This window comes from Pan troglodytes, chromosome 14 (assembly GCF_028858775.2).
Source record: "Pan troglodytes isolate AG18354 chromosome 14, NHGRI_mPanTro3-v2.0_pri, whole genome shotgun sequence".
Taxonomy (NCBI): Eukaryota; Metazoa; Chordata; class Mammalia; order Primates; family Hominidae; genus Pan; species Pan troglodytes.
Window position 1 is genome coordinate 36,718,033 of NC_072412.2, and position 12,345 is coordinate 36,730,377.

Here is a 12,345-nt window from a genome sequence, read left to right on the forward strand (position 1 = left end):
TGGAGACATCTAGTGGAGAAAGTATAGTATACAATGTTTCTAGAAGCACAGATACCATATTTTGATTAAATTAATAATCAATATAAAACTTACATAAAAATCTTAGGCATTTTACCTGTGTTTCAAAATGCCAGTCAACTGAAGATTAATGATGCACTCTTACATAAAATATTCTACAGCCAATACATATTGGCCACAATAAGCGATGCCAAATCTGGATAAAAGTTGAAAAATCTAGTCCCGTTTTTTTTGTGTATGTGGCCGAGACATGAATAGCTTCATTTTTTTTTAATCTGGGTTTCTGTGTTTTTTTTCTACACTGACATAAAAGAGCGACATGTGGTTAGAAATTATGACTGAATTTTTCTACTTCAAACAAATGATTGGAAATAATCACTTCTGCAGTCTGATTTCATTCTTTGGTTCCTTCTCACATTTATACACCCCTTACTTCTGACCCCCTGATACTGTTGACATGGCTTGCATCTTCTCTCTCATTTGGTTCTGGATGATTTTGTTTGAGATGTAATTAAGACCCTACTCATCATCTGTCTCCTGCCCACAAATAACTTTTAATATTCTTCCAGATTAGACTGTAAGATGAAGGGATGGATAATTGCTGCAATTAAAAGAACTCTGTAGCCATCTATCTTTCATAGTGCTAAAATTTCAACATCCCATCTGGAGCATTTGGTCTGCTGAAAGAATGGACTAAATTATGGTAACTCCATAATTTGTAATCAACCATTTATCACTTTCCTTGGATCCTTTCCCTCTGAAATAGAAATACTCTCAGGTCCCATGCTTAGACCTGCATTTCTCCACTGACATATCCTCTCTGCTGATTTGTCTATGTCCGACACTGTCCTCAAAATCCCTTTGTCTATTTCCAGTGTTTTTAGTACAGGGTCTATATATGCTTCCTCTCTACGTCTGAAAAGCTTTTCAGATTTCTTCCTAGGAAAAGTGCCAACCAAAGTTGAGTTATTCCTCATTTTTCAATCATAATCTTCCAGCTATTCTCAGACACATTGAATATATTTTGATCTAAAATAACTTTTGTTGCTCCACTTCACCAGATAATGATATTATGTGATGAATTTCCAATTGCAGAAATCAAATAGTTACAAAATTTCTTCTTCTTGTTATCCCCATATTTCTTCTTCTTGTTCTCTCCATATATCATGAGGGTTTCTGCTTTCCTCTCTAAGAGGCATGCATCTGATGAAGGTTTTTATTCACTTCTATTGTCCTATATGCAAAACAATCTTGGGATACTCTGTTAGTGCTGTGGGGAAAAATGGAAAAGACCTGCTCTTCTTTTTATGCTAACAAATGTGCAACACTCTTTATACCTTTATTATTGTTCCCAAGGACACATACTTGTAGAGAAAGTGGAATTAGATAAGTTAAAGTGGAATTATATGAGTTACAGGATTTCAGGCCATGTGGGACCTGAACAGGGGTTTGGATGTCATAGCTTCTCAGTACATAACGAACAACAAAAAGAGTGATATCATTAGAGAAAGTTAAAGGGTAGAGGTTGGGGTGGCGGGTGGAAAAGAAACTATTTCATTGGACACAGAAACTAATTCTTTGTTTCTTTTTCAGAAAAAAAGGTCTGTGGTAATGATGGAAGCTTTGGACTTTAAATGGAAAAAGAATCTTTGATTTTTCCAGTCTGCTTTTAAGTTTCATAGGAACACATGCACCCAGAAGTGCATTTTTACCTTTAGCAAATTATTTTCACTTTAAGTAAAACAAACACAAGTATGCAGGCATTAGGCGAATAAAAACAAGAGCAGCATATTCATTATAATGGCTTAAATGCATACTAGCACTGTTTGAAATTCATATACAAAGTACAGTGTGCGAAGGAAATCATTTGCTTGGATGTGAGTTGATAGTTCCGCTAAAATGAGAAACTGACTTCATATCCAAACAGTATAAAACCATAGAGGTGGTGAATTAATAATTCTTCAGCAAGATAGATTATTTGGGGAACCTCAATTTAGAAACAGATTTGTCAATTTTTCAGTTGCATTTAAACATCTATCAAGATGTGTTTTCACCATGTGGCAGATTATTTTTTATAGTTTTTTTTCCTCTACCCTTACAAGATTATTACACAGGGGGTAATTGAGATGAATAAATCATTTGCCCAAGTTGACCCACATTTTACACATGTCAGCTTTGACACAGCAGAAAGGAAGGTAGGGAAACTCAGTTAATTTCCCTGGATGTTCCAGTTATCTATTGCTACCTGATACATCACTCCAAACTTAGTGCCATAAAGTAGCAACCAACTTGATACGCTTCAAGTATCAGTTGATCAAGGATTCAGATAGTGCCGAATGGGAATAACTTGCAAGTTAGCCATACCATTCCACGATGTCTGTGGCTTAAGCTGGGAAGACTGGAATAGCTGGGGTGATTTCAATAACTGCCAGTGGTCAATTAGGACCCCTTGCAGTGCAAGATCCACTGCCAAGATGGCTTATTCAGTCACGTGTCCCCAGATTGACAAGGATGTTTGAAAGGCTGAGCTCTACTGGGATTCTCAGCCAGAGCACCTACATGTGGCTTCTTCAACACAGTGGCCTCAGAGGAGTTAGACATATGACAGCTCAGTGATCCAGCAAACAAAGCAGAATATGCATGGTCTTTTATGAGCTGATGTCAGAGTACCCACGGCCATCATCTTCTGCCACATATGCTAATGGTTGAAGCCGCCAAAAATGAACGCAAAAAGGTGAAGAGAGCATATAGACTCTCACTTGATGACAGGAGACTCAAAATATTTGTGTCCCATACACCCTCCCAAGACTAAACCAGGAAGAAGTCGAATCCCTGAATAGACCAATAGTAAGTTCTGAAATTGAGGCAGTAATTAATAGCCTAACAATCAAATAAAGCCAAGGACCAGGCGGATTCACAGCCTAATTCTACCAGAGGTACAAAGAAGAGCTGGTACCATTCCTTCTGAAACTATTCCAAGCAACAGAAAAAGAGGGCCTCCTCCCTAACCATTTTATGAGACCAGCATCATCCTGATACCAAAACTTGGCAGAAACGCAACAAAAAAAGAAAATTTCAGGAGTATCCCTGATGAACATCGATGTGAAAATCCTCAATAAAATACCGGCAAACCGAATCCAGCAGCACATTAAAAAGCTTATCCATTATGACCAAGTTGGCTTCACCCCTTGGGTGTAAGGCTGGTTCAAAATATGGAAATCAATAAATGTAATCCATCACATAAACAGAACCAATGACAAAAACCACATGATTATCTCAATAGATGCAGAAGAGGCCTTTGATAAAATTCAACACCTCTTCATTCTAAAAACACTCAATAAACTAGGTATTGATGGGACATATCTCAAAAGAATGAGAGCTGTTTATGACAAACCCACAGCCAATATCATATTGAATGGGCAAAAGTTGGAAGCATTCCCTTTGAAAACAGGCACAAGACAAGGATACCCTCTCTCTTCACTCCTATTCAACATAGTATTGGAAGTTGTGGCCAGGACAATGAGGCAAGAGAAAGAAATAAAGGTATTCAAATAGGAAGAGAGGAAGTCAAATTCTCTCTATTTGCAGGTGACATGATTGTATATTTAGAAAACCCCATCGTCTCAGCCCAAAAACTCCTTAAGCTGATAAGCAACTTCAGCAAAGTCTCAGGATACAAAATCAATGTGAAAAAATCACAAGCATTTCTATACACCAATAATAGACAAACAGAGAGCCAAATCATGAACAAACTCCCATTCACAATTGCTACAAACAGAATAAAATACCCAGGAATACAACTTACAAGGAATGTGAAGGACCTCTTCAAGGAGAACTACGAAACACTGCTCAAGGAAATAAGAGAGGACACAAACAAATGGAAAAACATTCCATGCTCATGGATAGGAAGAATCAATATTGTGAATATGACCATACCGTCCAAAGTAATTTCTAGATTCAATGCTATCTCCATCAAGCTACCATTGACTTTCTTCACAGAATTAGAAAGAAACTACCTTAAATTTCATATGGAACCAAAAAAGAGCCTGTATAGCCAAGACAATCCTAAGCAAAAAAGAACAAAGCTGGAAGCATCACGCTACCTGACTTCAAACTATACTACAAGGCTACAGTAACCAAAACAGCATAGCACTTGTACCAAAACAGACATATAGACCAATGGAACAGAACAGAGACCTCAGAAATAACAGCACACATTTACATCCACCTGATCTTTGACAAACCTGACAAAAACAAGCAATGGGGAAAGGATTCCCTATTTAATAAATGGTGTTGGGAAAAACTGGCTAGCCATATGCAGAAAACGGAAACTGGACCCTTCCTTACACCTTATACAAAAATTAACTCAAGATGGATTAAAGACTTAAATGTAAGACCTAAAGTCATAAAAACCATGGGAGAAAACCTAGGCAATACCATTCAGGACATAGATATGGGCAAAGACCTCATGACTAAAACACCAAAAGCAATGGCAACAAAAGCCAAAATTGACAAATGGGATCTCATTAAACTAAAGAGCTTCTGCACAGCAAATGAAACTATCATCAGAGTGAACAGGCAACCTACAGAATGGGAAAAAATTTTTGCCATCTATCCATCTGACAAAGGGCTAATATTTAGAACCTACAAGGAACTTAAACAAATTAACAAGAAAAAAACAAACAACCCCATCAAAAAGTGGGTGAAGGATATGAACAGACACTTTTCAAAAGAAGACATTTATGCGGCCAACAAACATATGAAAAAAAGCCCATCATCACTGCTCATTAGAGAAACGCAAATCAAAACCACAATGAGATACCATCTCAGGCCAGTTAGAATGGCGATTGTTAAAAAGTCAGGAAACAACAGGTGCTGGAGAGGATGTGGAGACATAGGAATGCTTTTACACTGTTGGTGGGAGTGTAAATTAGTTCAACCATTGTGTAAGACAGTGTGGAAATTCCTCAAAGATCTAGAACTAGAAATAGCATTTGACCCAGCCATCCCATTACTGGGTATATACTCAAAGGATTATAAATCATTCTACTATAAAGACACATGCACACATATGTTTATTGCAGCACTATTCACAATAGCAAAGACTTGGAACCAACCCAAATGCCCATCAATGTTAGACTGAATAAAGGAAATGTGGCACATATGCACCATGGAATACTATCCAGCCATAAAAAGAAAGAGTTCGTGTCTTTTGCAGGGACATGGATGAAGCTGGACGCCATCATTCTCAGCAAACTTACACAGGAGCAGAAAACCAAACACCGCATGTTGTCATTCATAAGTGGGAGTTGAACAATAAGAACATATGGGCACAGGGAGGGGAACATCACACACTGGGGCCTGTCGGGGGTTGAGGGGCAAGGGGAGGGATAATATTAGGAGAAATACCTAATGTAGATGATGGGTTGATGGGTGCAGCAAACCACCACAGCACATGTATACCTATGTAACAAACCTGCACGTTCTGCGCGTGTATCCCAGAACTTAAAGTGTAATAAGAAAAAGAAAAAAAATTGGGGAAAAAAACTGGGAAAAAAAATTGAATACCATTGGGAAATGGTGTTCAAACCCCAAGACTCCTGGTAGACCTAGAAACGCTTACAGAGTTCTCTAACCTGTGGTTAAACTAGATCATGTATGTGAAAGTACTGTGAAATATGCCAACTGCTATACATCAAATGGTTACCTTATTTATATTTTATTTTTAGAAAATCATCAGAAAATCACCCTGCTGATGGTGTTCCATCTTTCTGTATTCCTGGATTACATTTCCCTTTGGGATTTTGTGTTCAATTAAATACAGGGTAAAATATCTATCTACCAAGGCAGGACATTCTTTGAGCTCTTAGAGAAGAAAGGACTTTTACTAATAAAGAAAATTTAGAAAATATTAGAAAATAATTTAGAAAAACTGGATGATTTTAGCATTTAGTAATATGAAGTATCATATTGCAGATTTAAATGTCTGACCTCTAGTGGTTGCAACTTCTTTTTGCAACTGTGAACTCAAAATATTGTGATTGATAATGTTTAAGTTAATTGTCATTTAAACTATTTAAGAAAAGGGATAAGTAATATTTATAAATGCCACTTACCATTTGTGTGCTTTCCATTCCTTCTAGTAGATCCAGATTTCTTGGTATCATTTTGCTCAGCTTGAAGAATTTCCTTTTGCATTTCTTCTAAAGAGAGTTTCTAATGACACATTTTCTCAGCTTTTACCTATTTTTGTTTCATCTAATTTTTAGAAGAATATTTTCTATTCACAGAAAATTCTAGGTTGACTTTTTCTTGTTGGCAGTTATTATAAGTTTTTTTCTTTTATTTTCTGTATTGCAATGTTTCTGATAAAAGTTGACTCCCTTATCATTTTCCTCTGAATACAATGTATCTTTATTCCTATGGATTTTTTTCCATCTCTGGTTTGGGCAGTTTATCTGCGGTGTGCTGAGATATGGATCTCTTCAGATTTATCTTGATTGGGACTTGTGGAGATTCTTGGAACTATTATATAAACTGATGTCATGAAAACTACAAATATATTTCCTTGGCTTCAAACCTTGGGGCTTTTGTACTCTGTAATTTCTCAGAGAAAAATAATAGTGATACTACAATGGCATTCATAGGCTTTTCAAGGCCCTGACAGGGTGTGTACCGGTCAAGGAATTTACAGAGATGTGACTTTTTCTTGTGAAATGGGTATTCATGTAAAAGCGGCTGGAGGTTGTTTTTTAAGTTTCAGGTGATTTAAAAGCAGAGCCAGTTGTGAAAGCAATTTGAGGGACTAAACTAAGAGTAGACTTTCAATTTGAATATCAACCACACTCAAAAAGACATAGGGACCCAGTTTACTTTGTTTTGATCTAAATCGCCATGGGGAAAAAAAAAGGAAAGGAACTTCATTCCCTGGTCTTACAAAAACCAAAACTAGAGCACTCACTTTAAGTCTGAGGGCTGGGAAAATTAACCATGACACCAAGTATACTAATTTAATTTGTCCATGTCCATGCCCTGATGTGGAACTCAAAAAGGCCATTGACAATCAGAAAAATCAAACAGCCTAAACTAGAGAAAATTTGATATGAAAAGATGGAGTAAATAATTAATTACGTAGGAATTATCACTAATAAATTCTGTTGTGTACATGTCAGTGGCTCTTCCAACATCTATAATAACTACTGATAAGTAAAAGAGTCAACCTAGAATTTTTCTTGAATAGAAAAGATTCTTCTAAAAATTAGATGAAGCAAAAATAAATAAAAACTGAGAGAATGCATCATTAGTGACTAAAGGAAATTCTTCGGACTCAGCAAAATGACAACAGGAAATCTGGACTTACTAGCAAGAGTGGAAAGCACAGAAATGGTAAATAGTAGGTTTTTTTGTTTTTTATTTTGTTTGTTTTTTGTTTTTTGAGATGGAGTCTTGCTCTGTTGCCGAGGCTGGAGTGCAGTGGTGCAATCTTGGCTCACTGCAACCTCTGCCTCCTGTGTTCAAGCAATTCCCCTGCCTCAGCCTCCTGAGTAGCTGGGACTATAGGCACACGTCACAACACCTGGCTAATTTTTTTGTATTTTAGTAGAGACAGGGTTTCACCATGTTGGCCAGGATGGTCTTGATCTCCTGACCTTGTGATCTGCCCGCCTCAGCCTCCTAAAGTGCTGGGATTATAGGCATGTGGCACCGTGCCCGGCCTCTCCTGTGATTTATTTTCAAAATCCTTCCATTTTAAATTCTGGAACAACTATTTATTTACTTATTTCATGGTAAAAACTATTAGTTTTATATAATCACCTTCTACTTTGAAAATAATTATGAACAGTTTTCCATACCTGAAACCTTGGTTCTCTCCTGAGAAAACCACGTCTCCATGTAGCCCTGACTTGTGGTTGTGGTTTACTGTCCAGATTCCATGTATCTGGAGAGCAAGAGGGGAGGATGGAAGCTGAATCTTTTTATACTTTCAGTATGCCTTTCCCAAAGTGCTGGGATTACAGGTGAGAGCCACCACGCCCATCTAATAGGTGTTTTAACACCCATCTAGTAGGTGTTTATAAAATACTGCTTATTCCTTTTCTTAAACAGTTTCAAAGACAAACCACCATTAATCACAATATTTAGAATTGATGACTATAAGTAAAAGTAAAATTACAGACATCACAAATGATGTAGGATTAATGGATGTTTACTATTGATTAAACTTAATAATTGTAGGGACTTTATACTTACATAGGGAAGAAAATGTTTTTTACCATCATCCAGCTAATTTGGACTCTACTGTATTGTTATAGGAATTGTCTACATCACTGGTTGTCAAATCTAACTGCACATTAGGATGGTCGGAAAGAGCTTTTAAAAATACAGATAGCCATGCAAGGCCATCAATCAAGAAAAAAAATAAATCAGTACTTCCCCAGGAAACAACAACCAGACAGGACTTGGAACCATTGGTTTAGGTAATCATGACAAAAAGTGTATCGGTTGGAGTTTGTTGTTTCTTTTCACTTATTTCTATTCACTTCTCCAAACAAATGCTTTCAGCTACTGTTTTTTTTTTTTTAGCACGTAAAAATCTCCGGAGGAGATAAAATATTTAGAACTCAAGATAAAGACTGTGTTTTTAAAGGTTAATTCAAAATGAAGCAATTAGATTAGATTATTCTTAAGATCTTTTTTTTTCAATTCAAGCAGTGTTTTCTAATTTCACACAACTGAAACGTGTGAAAGTGAGATGGACAATGTTTGGAGTTAGCCTATGGAATGGTGTTCCTCCAAGACATCAAATCTACAGCATAGAAAGGGTGAAAGCCTGGGTTGAGAAATTCCTACTGAGTAGATTCTCAGAGACCAGCAGAGACACTCTTCTTCATCCTTCTAACATCTTCCAACTACTTGATGATGGCTGAAATTCCACTCTATGGAAGACATTATTTTAAAGAATTTCATCTGTTAAGGTACACCTTTCCTGAAAAGCAGTAGTAACTCTTTAATCTGTCATCAGCTGTTTATTTTTTAAGGTTAAAATGAGTTTATGGTCCTCCTGCCTGAGATCAGATTCTGCTAGAAAAAGCTACGGAAAACCCTGAGCAAATTTGTTTTAAAGTTTGTACCATGGGGTCTTTCCCTTAGCAAAGATTATTTTATCCTTAATTCTCTTCTTTCATTTTTCTCTATGATCTTTCTATCTGATCATTCTTTCACAGATACTTATACATTCCCATTAACGTTTAAAGGGAAGTTTGGATCTTAGCAAAAGTAAAAAGACTTAAAAAAATTAACAATTAAAAACATGAGGCCAAGAGAGAGACAGTGCTATATATTTTAAAGAGGCTGTTACTTTGGCAATCAGATGGCTTGGGCTGAACCCTGAACTTTCCAGTCATCAGCTGTGAGATCATTGGGAAATACCTTGACTTCCCCTTACCTCAATTTCCTTAGCTGAATAATCAGCTAACAATATCTGTCATTTCAATTCCTCAGACGTGTTTTAAGGCTTATTTATGAAGGAGGAGAGAGGTTTTAAGTAAATGTCCAAATGGAATAAATCTCATATCTTGTCAAAGTTGACAGAACTGAGTATCACTATAGAAATTACAAAATTTGTATTGATTTATGTCAAGTTAGGCCTTTAAAAGTCACTAAGCAATACTCACTTTTCAGTCTTTATAGGAATAATGATTGACCTCAAGAAACTGTTGTACGATAACACCAAAAATAACCGTGCTAACACCCAGAGTTATTTTTTGTTGAAGATGGAGTGGGCTGTGTGCAAAACTGTGTTTTAAACTACAAAGTGGAGAGAGGAAGGAAATATAAAGTTATAGGATTAAGACACCTCTGTGGGGAGAAAACCATGTAGAGGTACCTGCTCAAACTATTCAGAAAATGAACTCTGGGGAGATAATGGAACTTCTCTAAATTAAAATGAAAAAGGACATATCTAAAATATTATTCAAATGTATAAGGATGATATACAATAACTTTCCATATATCAAACTCTTGGCCTCAAATGATCCACCTGCCTTGGCCTCCTATAGTGCTGGGATTACAGGTGTGAGCCACTATACCTGGCCTTAAATTGAACTTTCAAAATCCCTTTTTAGTATTTTCTCTAGAAAGGTGCAAGATATTTTGTTGTTGTTTTTGTTTTTTGATTGTTTATGTTTGGCTGCCAGAAGACACAGAAAGTTGCTACCGACAAAAGTAAAGAGCGTCTTACAGAGTTTCAGTTCTGCTGATATGTCCTGAAAAAGCAACTATGGCTTTGTACCCTTATTGCCATGTACAAATGCACTGTCCAAAAAGGAGTTTTGGATTCTTTTGCATAGTGACTTTAAGGGTAAACCTTTACATAACTTCATTATGAGGTTGCGCGAAATTATAGCTTAGGGTTTCTGCTTATAGTCTTTGCACATCTTATCTATATGCTACTGGGGCTTATAGAGAGAAAAGTAATCCTATGACTATGTCAGGATCAGTGTTGCTATTTCTGTTGGGGATCATGTTACCATAGTAATATATTCCCTGAGGCTTAGAAAAGACTTATTTTACTTAAGTGCTATTTTTATTTTATTCAAAATGAAGTAGAGATAAAATCATAAAAAGGTTTTTCTGTTGCCCTTAGATTTAATGCCGATTTCAAGCAGAAGGATAAAAAGTAATCAATGCATATCTGTTTAGCAACTTTCTTTTATCTATGTGCTGGCTTCTCAGGCCAGCGTTATGATGTGAATGATGAGGAGAATGGAAATTAGTTTCTGTGATTATTTTATTTTCCCTTTTGATTTGTGGTTTTTCTGCAAAGGAGGAGGATCAACTCCACTCCTCAAAATTTGGAATGACTTTCAAGACTGATGATGCCACGCATATATAAAGAAAGTCTAGAGATTTACTACTCTCTTAATAACGCCTTCTCTAGAGAGCAGGATGGGCTCCCAGGAAGGTTCAAATGCGGCTTGACAGATCAGGAGGAGAGGGACTGACTTAGGCTTTTATAGGAGTTAAAGTCCTTGGTCTAGGTGAGGGGTCTTGCACAAGAGTGTGGGTTTGCTTGGTTTGAGCTTCCCACCAGTGCTGAAAAAGGGAGTGTGTGTGGGCTTTCCTAATGGCTTGCCTAGATGTGAGGTGAGAGAGGAAAAGGAGTGGGGCTTGAAAGCTGTTAGAGGTCAGATATCGAAAATAGACCACTCACAATTTTTTAATAACACCTTTATTATCAAAGCAGATTGTAAAGACATGAGTGAAATTTTTGTATACAAATATACATACAAATATGTATAGGTGTGTATATGTGTGCATGTGAATTCAGATATCAATAAAATAAAATGACAATTTTTACTCGCTAGAGGTCCCATGCATCGTTGGAATGGTTACCATGGAGCTGTCCTGGGATACTCTTCTATAGCAATAGTGAAGACAGGTGAAGAATAACCTAATCTTGAGCAGCAAGTCCTCCTTTCCTACTCTTTTTCCTGCCCCTCCTTCCTTTTTCTTAGTGGAATTTGTGGATGGGAGGTAATGATATTCCTTAGTTCATGGAACATTATCAGTATAGAAAAGTTAAGCCTCCTCCCTTGTTCTATTTCATTATTATTTTCTTTTTTCTATAAAACTCACTGCACAAGGCATTTCTCTTCTTCCTATAGAAACTCAGTTGATTGTAAATACGTGTGTGGTAGAAAAAAATGTATTTTTTGTGTGCATATTATGAGTTTACACAAATAATATTTTGCTATAGATAATGCATATTTTACTCAATATTACACATTAAAATTTATCCATGTAGCTATATGCAGATTGTTTAATATGTCAGACTGCTGCATAACATCCAAATGTATGCTTTCGGAACATTGTAGATATCCGATCCCTTAGTGATAGATGGCTAGAAATCTGTTCTGTATCCTGTGCTCTTTCTATAATGTCCTGAACTACCATTATGTCCCCAATCCTCCACTTAAAAGTAAACGCATTTTTTCCTCCAAGGATCGTGTGTGTGTGTGTGTGTGTGTGTGTGTGTGTGTGCATGCATGCACTACATTCTAGCATCCTTCAACCTCTCTCTTGCTTATGTGGCATCTGTAAGTTGAGTTTAGGTAAGAGAGCCACTAGCCCAGGTTTGTTTATTATAGTTTTTTGTATCTCAACGCACTGTGAAACACTTAATTTCATTTCATTAACTACATTTTATTGATAAGGCAACTAAACTCTTGGTGAAAGTAAGTTACAGCAAATCCTATGTGATGAATTGTGAAGTAAAACTAAACTCTTAGGACCTCTTACAGTGCATTAGCTTAGTCAAAATAAGTC